The sequence below is a fragment of the Sander vitreus genome, chromosome 24 (assembly GCF_031162955.1).
Source record: "Sander vitreus isolate 19-12246 chromosome 24, sanVit1, whole genome shotgun sequence".
NCBI classification, from domain to species: domain Eukaryota; kingdom Metazoa; phylum Chordata; class Actinopteri; order Perciformes; family Percidae; genus Sander; species Sander vitreus.
In genome coordinates, this window is record NC_135878.1 from 1,312,332 (window position 1) to 1,323,775 (window position 11,444).

At 40.2% G+C, this 11,444-nt stretch overlaps 1 long non-coding RNA gene across 2 annotated transcripts; it reads right to left on the minus strand.

Moving 5' to 3' along the window:
• Positions 1-6,475: 6,475 nt before the first annotated feature.
• LOC144512971 (uncharacterized) lies at positions 6,476-10,256 on the minus strand. 2 transcript variants are annotated; one of them, XR_013501060.1, is made up of 2 exons: positions 9,919-10,256; positions 6,476-9,215 (listed from the first exon to the last, which is right to left on the minus strand). It is a non-coding gene; the product is annotated as an uncharacterized LOC144512971 (long non-coding RNA). The 2 variants fall into 2 exon arrangements; XR_013501059.1 differs by having other exon boundaries at positions 6,476-9,250.
• Positions 10,257-11,444: the final 1,188 nt, after the last annotated feature.

Here is an 11,444-nt window from a genome sequence, read left to right on the forward strand (position 1 = left end):
AGAATGCTGTGAGCAGGTCTTCAGGTAAAAAAAACAACAATTATCTATTTAAATGTATCTGGTTGCTTGCTAAGCTTTGTTTCATTTTGTGTTTCTTGTGTGAGCATCATTCGTAGCTGGTGTCATACAAGCGGAGAGAGGGAGAGGGGATGTGACAAGACAGACAGAAAAAACGTGTTTACTGTATGAAAAGGTATTTTTTTTATTATTATTTTTATTTTAAAATTGTGAAATCACTGAAAAATGAAGCTTGGAATCAAGGGGATAAATAAACAGCTACTCAATGGACTTTGTAGTGAGATCTTTCTCTCAAATATAACTTAAACCTACATTGTGTAATGTTTTGAGTTGATTCTTAGCAAAAAAAAACTTTGTTCTTTCACAAATATATGTTCATTCATGTGTAATTACTTCCACCAACTAATCAAAGTATTCTCATAAGCGTAGAATCTGACATTTAGAATCATTCAGAATACATACAAGCGAGTCGCTCGAATGACGGCCGCCATGTTGCGCCTCCATCTTTAAAATACATTAGCCAAAGAGGGACATACCTCCGCCTTTCACCCTCTCACACTCAGAGGCACCGTGACGAATGCCAGGGTTAGATTACTCGCCAGGGAAGCGAAAAAGAGAATTAAAACGACTACGTGACGGGCAAAGCAAGAAGACCAAAGTTAATATTGGAGTGGCTAGAACAGCTGCGTGGAAATTGTGGAGATACTAGGAGCTAATTTCGGGTTCGGCCACCGTAGCAGTTAAAACACGCTCGGAATGGGGCGGGGGCTAGAAAGTAATATTCAGTTGGTTGTCATATACAATTTCACCGCTAGATGGGAGAAATTCTTATACAATGTAGCTTTAAATTTGACTTCAACTTAAACCTAATTTGACTATATCTTCTGTCTCACTGCTGACCTCTATTGTTTAACAACAGCTACTCTAAACTAAATTAGTGAGGTAAGAGTTTATGATCTAAATATAATGATGCAGGGGGAGTCCAAAAGCAATTACTGTCCTATTACCTGTCGGATCGGGTTGCACCTGGTAAAAATAGCCTCACTCAGATTGGTTCTCACAAGGATAGAAGTACACACACACACACACACACACACACACACACACACACTAAACTCCATCAGTCTGCTTCCTGGAAACTGGGTGAAAAACAGCCTTTTCCCCCCAAAAGGTCACAGTGAGATTTGAATGACAGCTTTAAGTCCTTTGCTCATATTACAATCTGCGGCAGAGGAGACGTCCGCACTGTGCTGCCTTCCTTGGAAAGGCCGGGAGTACAGGGAAGCAATTAATTGAAATGAATAATGGGACAAATCTGGTTGGCATATGAGCGCTAATGCTCCTTTTCTTTCTCAGGAGGATTTAGGACAGCAATGCCTGCCCCGCTGAGGCGTCTGCCTGCACACTAATTGAAAAGTGTGAGGATGCTGGCACTGTCTCCCTCCATTTCCGTATTTATTCATTATGTTCAGTTATCTCTTGTAGGCCTAATTGTTTTCTCCCTATACAATGCTGTTTTAAAAGCATGTTTGCATGTGAAGAAATACCATTTTTGGGAGTAAAAATTTAAAGAATTTAGCATGAAGAAATATCTAAATCAGCCTCAAAGTGTAACTTTGTTGTTCGATATAAGTCAATCTTACTATAAAACCTTTAATTGGATGACAAATTCTGCAGTTCACAATGATAACAGTGTCAGATATTCCACTTGAAGTTTGTAGTGATTTTGAAAGCTATATCTAGATAAATGCAGGCCTCTTATTTAAAATGTATGTAATTTGTGTGGGGTTTGTTCGCCCCCCCCCGCCCCTCATTTGTGTCAGACTTTGAGAGGAGCAAAGAGGAACGAAATGCCTGGTAGCCCTGAGGAATCTCCACTTTATGGGGTGAAATAATGGCTCACACCTTTTTGAACCTCCTCCGGTGGAACAAAAAGCCATTTTGCACAGTGTCCTGACATTTCCCTGGGTCATTCACAGGCTTTGTGTCTGTCCAAGTGTGCACAGGAAGCTCTTTGAGATGCATTTCAATGGACACCTGCCAATCAACGCAAACCACGAGAGACTCTTAGGTCCTCAAATCCAAGAAGAAGAGGACTATTAACATCGAAGATTCCTCTTGTCCTGTAAAACTACAGTCTTTTTGTCTCAAAATGTGTCCAACTGGTGCAACTCGAGACTAAAAAACACTGTACAGCTCTTTTAATTTTCTAAATATATATTTTACATATTTTTGTACTTGTTTATTGATACATTTTTTTTTTTTCCTCCATATTTAAGAAGTGTTAAACTGCATGAGAAGCTCGGAAGGATGTGCAGCTGGATAATTGTGCAAAAGATAATATCCAACAAGTTGTAGGCTACGTAGCAGGATTGTAGCGGGTGACATGGGAGCAAAGGACCACCAGCAGACTCTAATGTAATAATGCTAGAGACGAAACAAAGAGGTCTGCAAATAATCACAACTGCAGCTGCAGAAATGGATAAATAGAGTAATAGAGTAGTGGGTCAAGCCTGAAATGTATTTGTGCTCATAACTTCTACAGGTTGAGAGGACAACTAAAAGCATCCTGTGCTTTTGCTCAGTGAAATGAACAGATTGTTGTGGCGTTAATCTTGAGTGTGTTAGTGAATGTTGAGGTCCAGCACCTGAAGCTGGGGTTGCTCAATGTGTTTACCTTATATGTGATTTGAAAGAAACTCGTATTTTTAGCCTAATTGTTTATCAAAAACATATAGCAAACTATAGAGTACTAGTCTATTACTAGACTTATGATTTTGTATTATATAAGTTTTTGTATTGTTGTTTGCCCGTCCCCCTCTTTTGGTATGGCTCTGTAAATGATCAAGATCGATGATGATGATAAATGAGAGGTATCTGATGATGGCCCTCATGTGGCACTGACACTCCAGACCCCCGGCCGACTTCAAACTGACCCGAAGATACTCTGCGACCTCTGGACACGTAGCAACTTGAGCGGATGAATTTATGGATTATGAATCATCTTCATAAAGAGACGAATGGAGGGACGTTATGAGGCCACTCAGAGGCTGGACGGTACGTCACACACATACAGCAGTCTCCGTCCTTAGGCAACAATCATCCGCGGCACTATCCACTCGCCATAGGCCGGATACTGAAGCTCTGAGGTAGGACATGCTTTCTCTCAGGATTAACAGCTGCTGTGTTTAATGTTGAGGGACTGAGTTCATTTGAAAGGGTCAGGTCACACAGAGTCCAGAATCTCAACAACATTGTCCACAGTAAGGATTCTAAAATATATAACTGGAGGAACTGAGACACTGTTTGTGGACATTTCCTCAAACTAAATGTTAATGAGAAAATACTTGATGGCTCACATGCTTGTGTTGTTAGGTCAGTGGTTAAGTGTTTGCACGGGTTTAATTCCTGCTTGTGGTAGAGATATTTCCAGTGGCACAACTGTTACCTTGTGTGTGTGTTAGACCCAGGTTGTGTTGTGTTGTTTATGCTGAAGAAGTATAATAGGACTATGTAGTGATAGAGCAGAGTGTAAGCCGCTGTCTTCCTGTGTTACATCTTTCTAAAACCCGCCGGTCAGGCGGCTGCTTTGGTGTTCAGAAGGTTGTAGTTTGAAGCCCTCGGCAGGTCTGCTGGGTTTTGAAGGAGTAAACACACAAAGCAATGTGTGAAATGTTTCAGAGAATTAGTGCTGAAGCTGAATGTTCTGTTAGCTCCCCGACACTGACGGCAGCGTTAGTTTTAGAGTTGTTGCTAAGCTGTCAGAGAGGACGTGTGAGTGTGGTAGTCTTGGTGGTGTAGTGCTGTTGTCACATCTCATATTGTTCTCCCGCCCTCAGCTTAATGCATCCCTGAACACACATTACATTTTCTAACGAAAGAAGTTAGAAACATGTATGAAAACTCATTTATTTAAATGGCATAAGTAACACAGAATAGTTTGTGAATGTTGACAAAACTTTAAAAATGGAAACATTTAGCGCTTTGTTCTTGCCCGGTGCAGATGACATCATTTGAGTGCTTGGATCATAAAAACAATTAAATACAGGAACATTAAATCAAACGCACCCTTCCAAGCGCTGCGTGTGTGTTTATTAAGTAAAGAAGTGCGGTCGCCCACCATTATTATTATTAGTATTATTATTAGTATTATTGTTGCATAGCTTGTTTGACCTGCCGTCCGTGGTGTTGGAATAAAGCGAAGAGTCATTTAACTTGGGAGATTTTTGCCATTAACGACCCACAGCTCTGGATATCAGGCAGTCAGCTGTAGGAGAAGTTGACGTTAGCCAGCAGTAACTAAACAGCTTTGGACAGGCGCTTCCCTCCAGCATGGATTAAAAACCCACAGGTCAAACACTGACACTGGAACAATTTAGAAGCAATTCATGAGAAAAGTAACTGTTGTTTATGTCAGCAGCTGTCTTTTCTTGTTGGAAATGCGATGGTGACGGGTTGTTGTATGTGGGTTTTGGCAGGCGGCCGCCGTTCCCACTTCCTGCGTACCGGCACTGAATCGTTTAGTGGTACGGGGTATCGGACCGCACCGGCCTTCTTTCCCCCCCGGTTGCAGCCCTAATATTAATATGTAACATTTAATTTGTTACGGTCTTTGTGTCTTAGCTGGATTGAAATGCAGCTGCATGCAGTTGACCTTAGGGTGCAGCTCAGATACTAAATGATGTCAACAAAACACGGCCTGTCCTCTGCTTGTGAGCTCCAGGTGTCGGCACTAGTAGCTTTACCGTGTGTCTCGGTGTCTTTTATTCCTCCTTGAGGAAAAGAAATGGACCCAAATGTATTGGAGCAGAACAATCCAATAAACTCTTGCTTTCTCTTGTTTTCTCCCCAGATGAGTGCAGAGTTTCCGGACCACAACGGAGAAGTTCCTTCACTCCATTCATGCCGCCTTCTTTCCGTACTCACTGTATCCTCATAGTATTGTATGTCATGCAATAAATTAATAAAAAAGTAAGTAATAGTATGTATTATGTCACAAAATCTCAGAAAAAGTCAAACAAAATGTAAAAAAGTGTTATTACATTGTTATAACACAAAATAAATCTAGCAAAAAGTCATAAAAAAATGTCAGAAAGTGTTATTACACAGTTATACACAGGAAGTGGATGTAAATTATTTATTTTTTTAATACTTTTTTTTAATTATTAAAAAAATAAAAAGTTTTTTTTTTAATAAATAATTCACATTCTCTACTCTGGTCGCTTCCTTGCCCTACTCTGATCTCTCCCTTATTCTGATCCCTGCCTGTTCTTGTCTTAATACTTTCCTAACCTCTTCTTTGCCTGCACTTCCTTTTCTAACCTCTCTTTCCTATCTAAGGGGCCTATCTATGTGCACATACATTGATACCGAGCTGGTCTTGAACCCAACACCGGCGCCTTTAGTGTTGAGAACAAACCAACCGCGCTATCCACGCATGTACGACCTGAAACAGTTCTCTGGGTGTATTTGTCTTTGTCATTCTGGGTGTAAAGCTCAAAAAAAAATTGACTGTTCCTGTGTTGGAACCCATGCCCTTCATATCTTCCTACCAGCATGCCTTCATGCTGAGCTATCACATCTGATGCGAGCAGTATCTGTTTAATTGTCTATTTGACTTCTTCATTCTCGGTGTTGGACCTTAAAATGTAGTGTGGTGTAAAGAGTTGAACCCACAACCTTCTGAACAGATTCCATGGCATTCTTCATGCTGAGCTACCTCTGAAGCTGGAAGCTGTCTGGTTGGAGGTTGTATTTAACGTTCACATCACTGAGGCGAGAAATAATAAAAAAAAGGCTTACCTGAGCTGGGATTTGATCCTTCAACCTCACGTTGTCACATCAGCATCTTAACCTGGTGAGCTATGCTTCAGGCTGGGCTTTTTTTTCTTTTTTCGTTCTATTATTTGTTCTTCACACTACCGGAAGAATCCTTGGACAGCTTTTAGCCAGACAGGGGAGCCAGGGGATAGATGCTAGATCGGATCCACTAGACGTGTCGATGTCAAACGACATGCCTTGTGGCCTGCCTTATGGCCTCTGATTGCGCACCACTGAATAAAGGAAGCTACGTTAGTTTAGCTAACAGCTAATTCGGCTAACCGCTAGCTGAGACAGCATGTAATAACTTTAAAAGACCCTCAAAATAAAACCTGAAAATAACCCTTAACATATATAACGGCTGTTACGTCAGCTGTAGACGGCTTTACCCAGTGTTAAGTTTGAGTTCACGTTATTTTAGACCGAATCAAGCTGTCAGCTAGCGGTTAGCCCAATTAGCTGTTAGCTAAACTAACGTTAACTTCCCGGCAGAGCCTAACGTCAGAAGCGTGGAACAGATCGCGATTCGTGCAGTGTCGTGAATTTAATTTTTTTATTTATTAAATTAATAAAAAAATTTTTTTTCAAATTTATAAAATAAAAGAAATTATAAATTTTTTTTTTTCTTTTCGTCAAATCATCAAATTTTTCTATTCTGTGTTACTTATGCCATTTAAATAAATTAGTTTTCATACATGTTTCTAACATCCGACCCCGGAGAAGCGGATGAAGATGGATGGATGGACATGTTTCTAACTTCTTTCGTTAGAAAATGTAATGTGTGTGTTCAGGGATGCATTAAGCTGAGGGCGGGAGAACAATATGAGATGTGACAACAGCACTACACCACCAAGACTACCACACTCACACGTCCTCTCTGACAGCTTAGCAACAACTCTAAAACACAGACCAAACAGGGGTCAATCATCCACTGTAGAAAGTAACTTTCAGTATGTCCAAAAATATTTAAATCCCTGAGTAAACTGATTTGCCATTATTCCGTTTTATCCACATCCTAAAATGAGATAACTCTGCTCAACAATAACATATGTGCTGCTTGAGCACATATGTAACACTGGATAAATTCATATCCGATATGAGCGCAGTGATCTTTGTACAGTGCACTCACCGCCTTGTGCTGCAGCTCCTGGGTCAGCTGGTCGTCCACCTCTGGGCTCTTCTTGTGATCTGCTCGCTTCTTCAGTCACGCCGAAGTGTAATATGAAAGAGTTTTAAAGCAACTACTATTTCAATCATTTTGAGTGAACAATTATTTATTGACTTGTGCACAATAAAAATGGTAGGTGGAAGGTCATAAGTCTTTGGCGATTAGACCCCATCAACACATCATCAGATTCCCATTGTGATGTCATCACATTTAAAAAGGTACAGTAAGCGATCTCTCCCCCAAAATCTTTTTTTCCCGTTTGCATTCCCACTGGCCCCTTAGGGACTGGTAGGAGGGGTAAGGGAGTGACGCAAGCACGGCAACGGTCTTTATAGCATCGTCACTAGACCTTAGCGCCACACACAACAACAACAAAGCAGCATTCCGTCCATTCTCGTAGTAATTCACGTAATGTTTTGCTCAACACAAATGGGGCTTTATTATACTCGGAACAGACCCCGCCTCTGCCTGCTGCTGCGTTGTGGACGTGTGTGTGTGTGTGTGACGGCCGGGGAGGCGCAGGACGAAATAAAAGCCTCTTATTTACGAGAGCGGTCTGAGAGACCTCCAGCTCACAGCGAGGTGTCTGAGCAAGACTGGCCGAGCGACGAGCTAGAGGCCGGGGCAGGCGCTTGCTGGCTGTCGCCTCACTTCATGGAGCTTCTCAACTCCGAAAACTTTGAAGCAAATTGTCAATTCGCCATACATTTTTGCATAGACTGCCTATATTCCAAATCTAAACAGTTAATTTCTCGTCTAAAACGTTGTCAGAAGTGAATTTAATGATGAATAAGATGGCGAAAATTGTTAAAAATGTCCCGTTGTTGCTCTGTCTGCAAGTTTCCGAGTTGGCAGTGGGCGGGACTTATAAGTTCGACCAATCAAGTACACCTAGGAAAAGGGAAAAGGGAAAAGACCCTGCTCTGGAGTAGGAGCTAAAAAAGTACGCTACAGCGGCCAGACGAACTTAAAAATCCCCAAATTTTTCCTGTCGGAACACGACAAAAAAAGTGTTCTAGGAACGTTTAGTTTTAAGAACTGCAAAAATCCCTCCGGTCGGAAAGCCCCTATAAGATAGTCTTCATTAGACGTGTACATTCCTGAATGTATACAAAATGTATGCCATGTATACACTGAACTGTGGCAGTATATGTGCTCTGTTGGTGGTATTAAAGACTTTGCTTTGGACACTAATGTTTGTGATGTCATTCTTTTAGAGTTACATGTTTGAAGCATGCTCCCATCTCTGTTACCTCCAAGTCAGAGGGCAGACTGTCAAACAAGAAGTGGAAGAATCCAATTTCACTGATAAAAGCGGGACCCAGACTGTAGACTACTAAGTGGGGTAGAGTACAGAGGGGGTGTTTGGTTCCCCAACTTTCATATTAATACAGTAGGAAGAATGTTTTAACATTGTTGTTTTGAATGGAAATATTGTATGACGTTATTAAAAGACAGCTTCAGAGACTTTTCTTAGAGGATTTAACCCACAACGACATGCTCTTCTAGGTTCAGAGGGTTGACTCTCAGTTTTTGAGACATGGGTTTAAACTATATTGAACTATCAACATCATTATGATTATCATAGCAATCCACGCTATAGATATCATAGATATGATATGAAGGATGAGTGCAATATCCTGTGCAAAAAAACCCACTCGAGTCCGATATTTAGGTCCCTTTGTGAATTACAACACTTCTGGTGTGACTCAAGGCTGCAGGGTTCCTTTAACATTGTCTAAAATGTCACGTTACTGTACAGTACTTTGAGTAAAAGTGTGCACCAAACTACAATTTTGCTGTCCAGAACATTGCGAGAAAGAGCAGAGACACAATTTCCCAGCCTGCTCCTTAAACCCTCTTTCTCACCCATCACCACTTAATGACTTCTTTAAATGTCACCTTGGAGGCTGCTGTTATATACGTCGGATTAAAATCTCATTAACTCTGAATGAGGTGCTCCACCGGTTCCTTACACTCCTTTCAAAGAAAATCAGACGGTGAAAGCAGCATTAAAACAGAGGATTTACCCACAGTCAATCCATCTTGTACCCCTGACTTGTCAGAAAGTCCCTCGCAGCATCAGAGACGGTGACAAGCCCCGGGCAAGCTGTGGTATTTCAGTCTGTCGGCCGGCGAGGGTGACCTGCCTTTTCCATCACCTCCCTGCTGAGGATTCCTCCACTCCTCCATCCTGCCTTTTGTTTTCCTCCAGAAAGAGGGAATGGAAGAAAAAGACTGAGGCTAAAAACAAAGACAAAGTACAACAGAAACATATTTGACTTTCTGTGCCTGCAGGGTCTGCTGTGGCTGTCCTTCCTGTGATCTCTGACCCAGGAAGCCCTAAAGCTGCAGCTCATGCTCACTGTGGGGTGAACGGTGACATTTGCCTCTATTCAAATGAACCTGAAATACATGCATTCCTTTTAAACAAATATGCACACCTCATCCACTTCTAATGGCATTGTTTTTTCCAGGGGAGTCGTGTGCTCTTTCATTGTCAACATATGTAAATACAGCATATTAAATCTGTTAAAGATGATGGATATTATTTACATTATCTACGTCTTTTTTCTTTTTTTAAGAAAATTTGATATTGCTTTATCTTCTTCAACAGCATTTTTTGGTATAAAAACAATCAAATATAAAAAAAATACTTAAATATCAGAATCAGCTTGCTAAACCCGTGTTTAATGTGTTTGTGTTTTGTCTTGTGTTTTTCCTTAGCTTAGCATAACAAGTGTTAACAGGAGAGCAGTTAATTAGAGGTGATGGTAGGGAGGGTTGTTTCTGTTTACACTACACTCTTCTGCTAAAACTGTTGGCTCTCACTGATATTTTGCGTGATTTTCTACTTAAAACTTAATAAAATCTGACATGTTACACATATGTTTAGATTCATTGTGACTTACTCTTCCTCAAAATAGGATTATCTTCGATGTCCATCGCAAGTAAACGTCCGTAAATCCGCAAAGATATCAAGGAAAAAGACGCTGCTTAAAACTCTCGAACTTGCATTAAAATCATCACGGTTTTAAGTTTTCTTCAGTTTTCTAAGTATCCCAGTGTTGCTTGTCTGTAAATCCATGGGTACATGCAATAATTAACTACTAATGGCTAATTCGGCATACTTTAAGGGTGCCAATCTTCCAAAAAAAGTGAACAAATATCGCAAAACGTGGCTCAAGTTGTAGCCATAGACAGTATATAAACGGTTGTAGCCCACAGCTGACTCGCTCACACAGCAATATTACACTTCCTAAAAAAAAAAAAATTCCGGGAACTGTAGTTCCAAAACCTTCAAAATATCAAACTATTCCTTCAAAAATTCAACCATCTGTACTTAGGACATTTTTGTATAACTATATTTATATTTTGAATCCATTTGTTTATCTATTATTTATACTTTTATAGATAAATAATTATCGATATATTCGTGCAGCTTGCAGGACACAACGTTCATCTGACTATAGCGCCCTCTGTTGGCCACATATCCACATATCTAACGTCACAACATGTCAAACATTGTTCATTTTTGCACAAATATTAGTTATATAAGCCTAAAAATAACAACTCAGATTTTATAACTCATGCTGAGGACAGGAAAATTACATTTCTGACATAATTCCTTTCAATGTTTGTGGATCCTAATATCACTGATGGAATTATCCACTCTATACATGTTGTAAAATTCACTGAATACATGCTTCAAATCTCAGTGTTTGTCCTCATTGAAATGTTTTTCTAGAAAAATATCTCTTCATATGTGCACACCTATATTGACTCAAAACCAATCAAGAATAATGTCTACCCACACGTGCACACAGGCTATTGATTAACTGTATCCGTTAATCATCCTGCATGTACTGGTGAAATGCTGAGTGTGTGCATGTGCTACTACCACAGCATTTCTTTCATTTGTTTTTTATTGAAACTGGAGAATACAGAGTCAGACATTCTAATCAGACACTTGATTCACAAACTTAATATTCAAGGTACTGCCATGTAATATGGAGCAACACGGATAATAAAACAAATGACATTTAAAAAGATATTTTTTTCTCACCATTTACATAATAACGGTGAAAAACTCTTGATGTCTTTGGAGTTTGATTATGCCATTAGAGATGAGATAATATATTTTAATTTCCAGATTCCCTGGTTTCATTGTACATTCAAGAAAGAGCTGTCAGTGATAATATCCTCACCATGACCCATAAGTCCTATCATTGTGTGAGCCAACGGCTCCATCTGAAGGCCAAGATTTCTTCTACATCCCATTCATTTACAGAAAAAGGGGGCGAGATGCATTTGCTTCCTGTTGCAAATCAAACATGGCTGATCTTTGCAAGTCTACTGGGGTTGACGTCTCATTCAAGAAGCATCGATTGTTGCAGTTTTAGGATTTCATAGGATTTCCTTAGGTGTATAATAACTG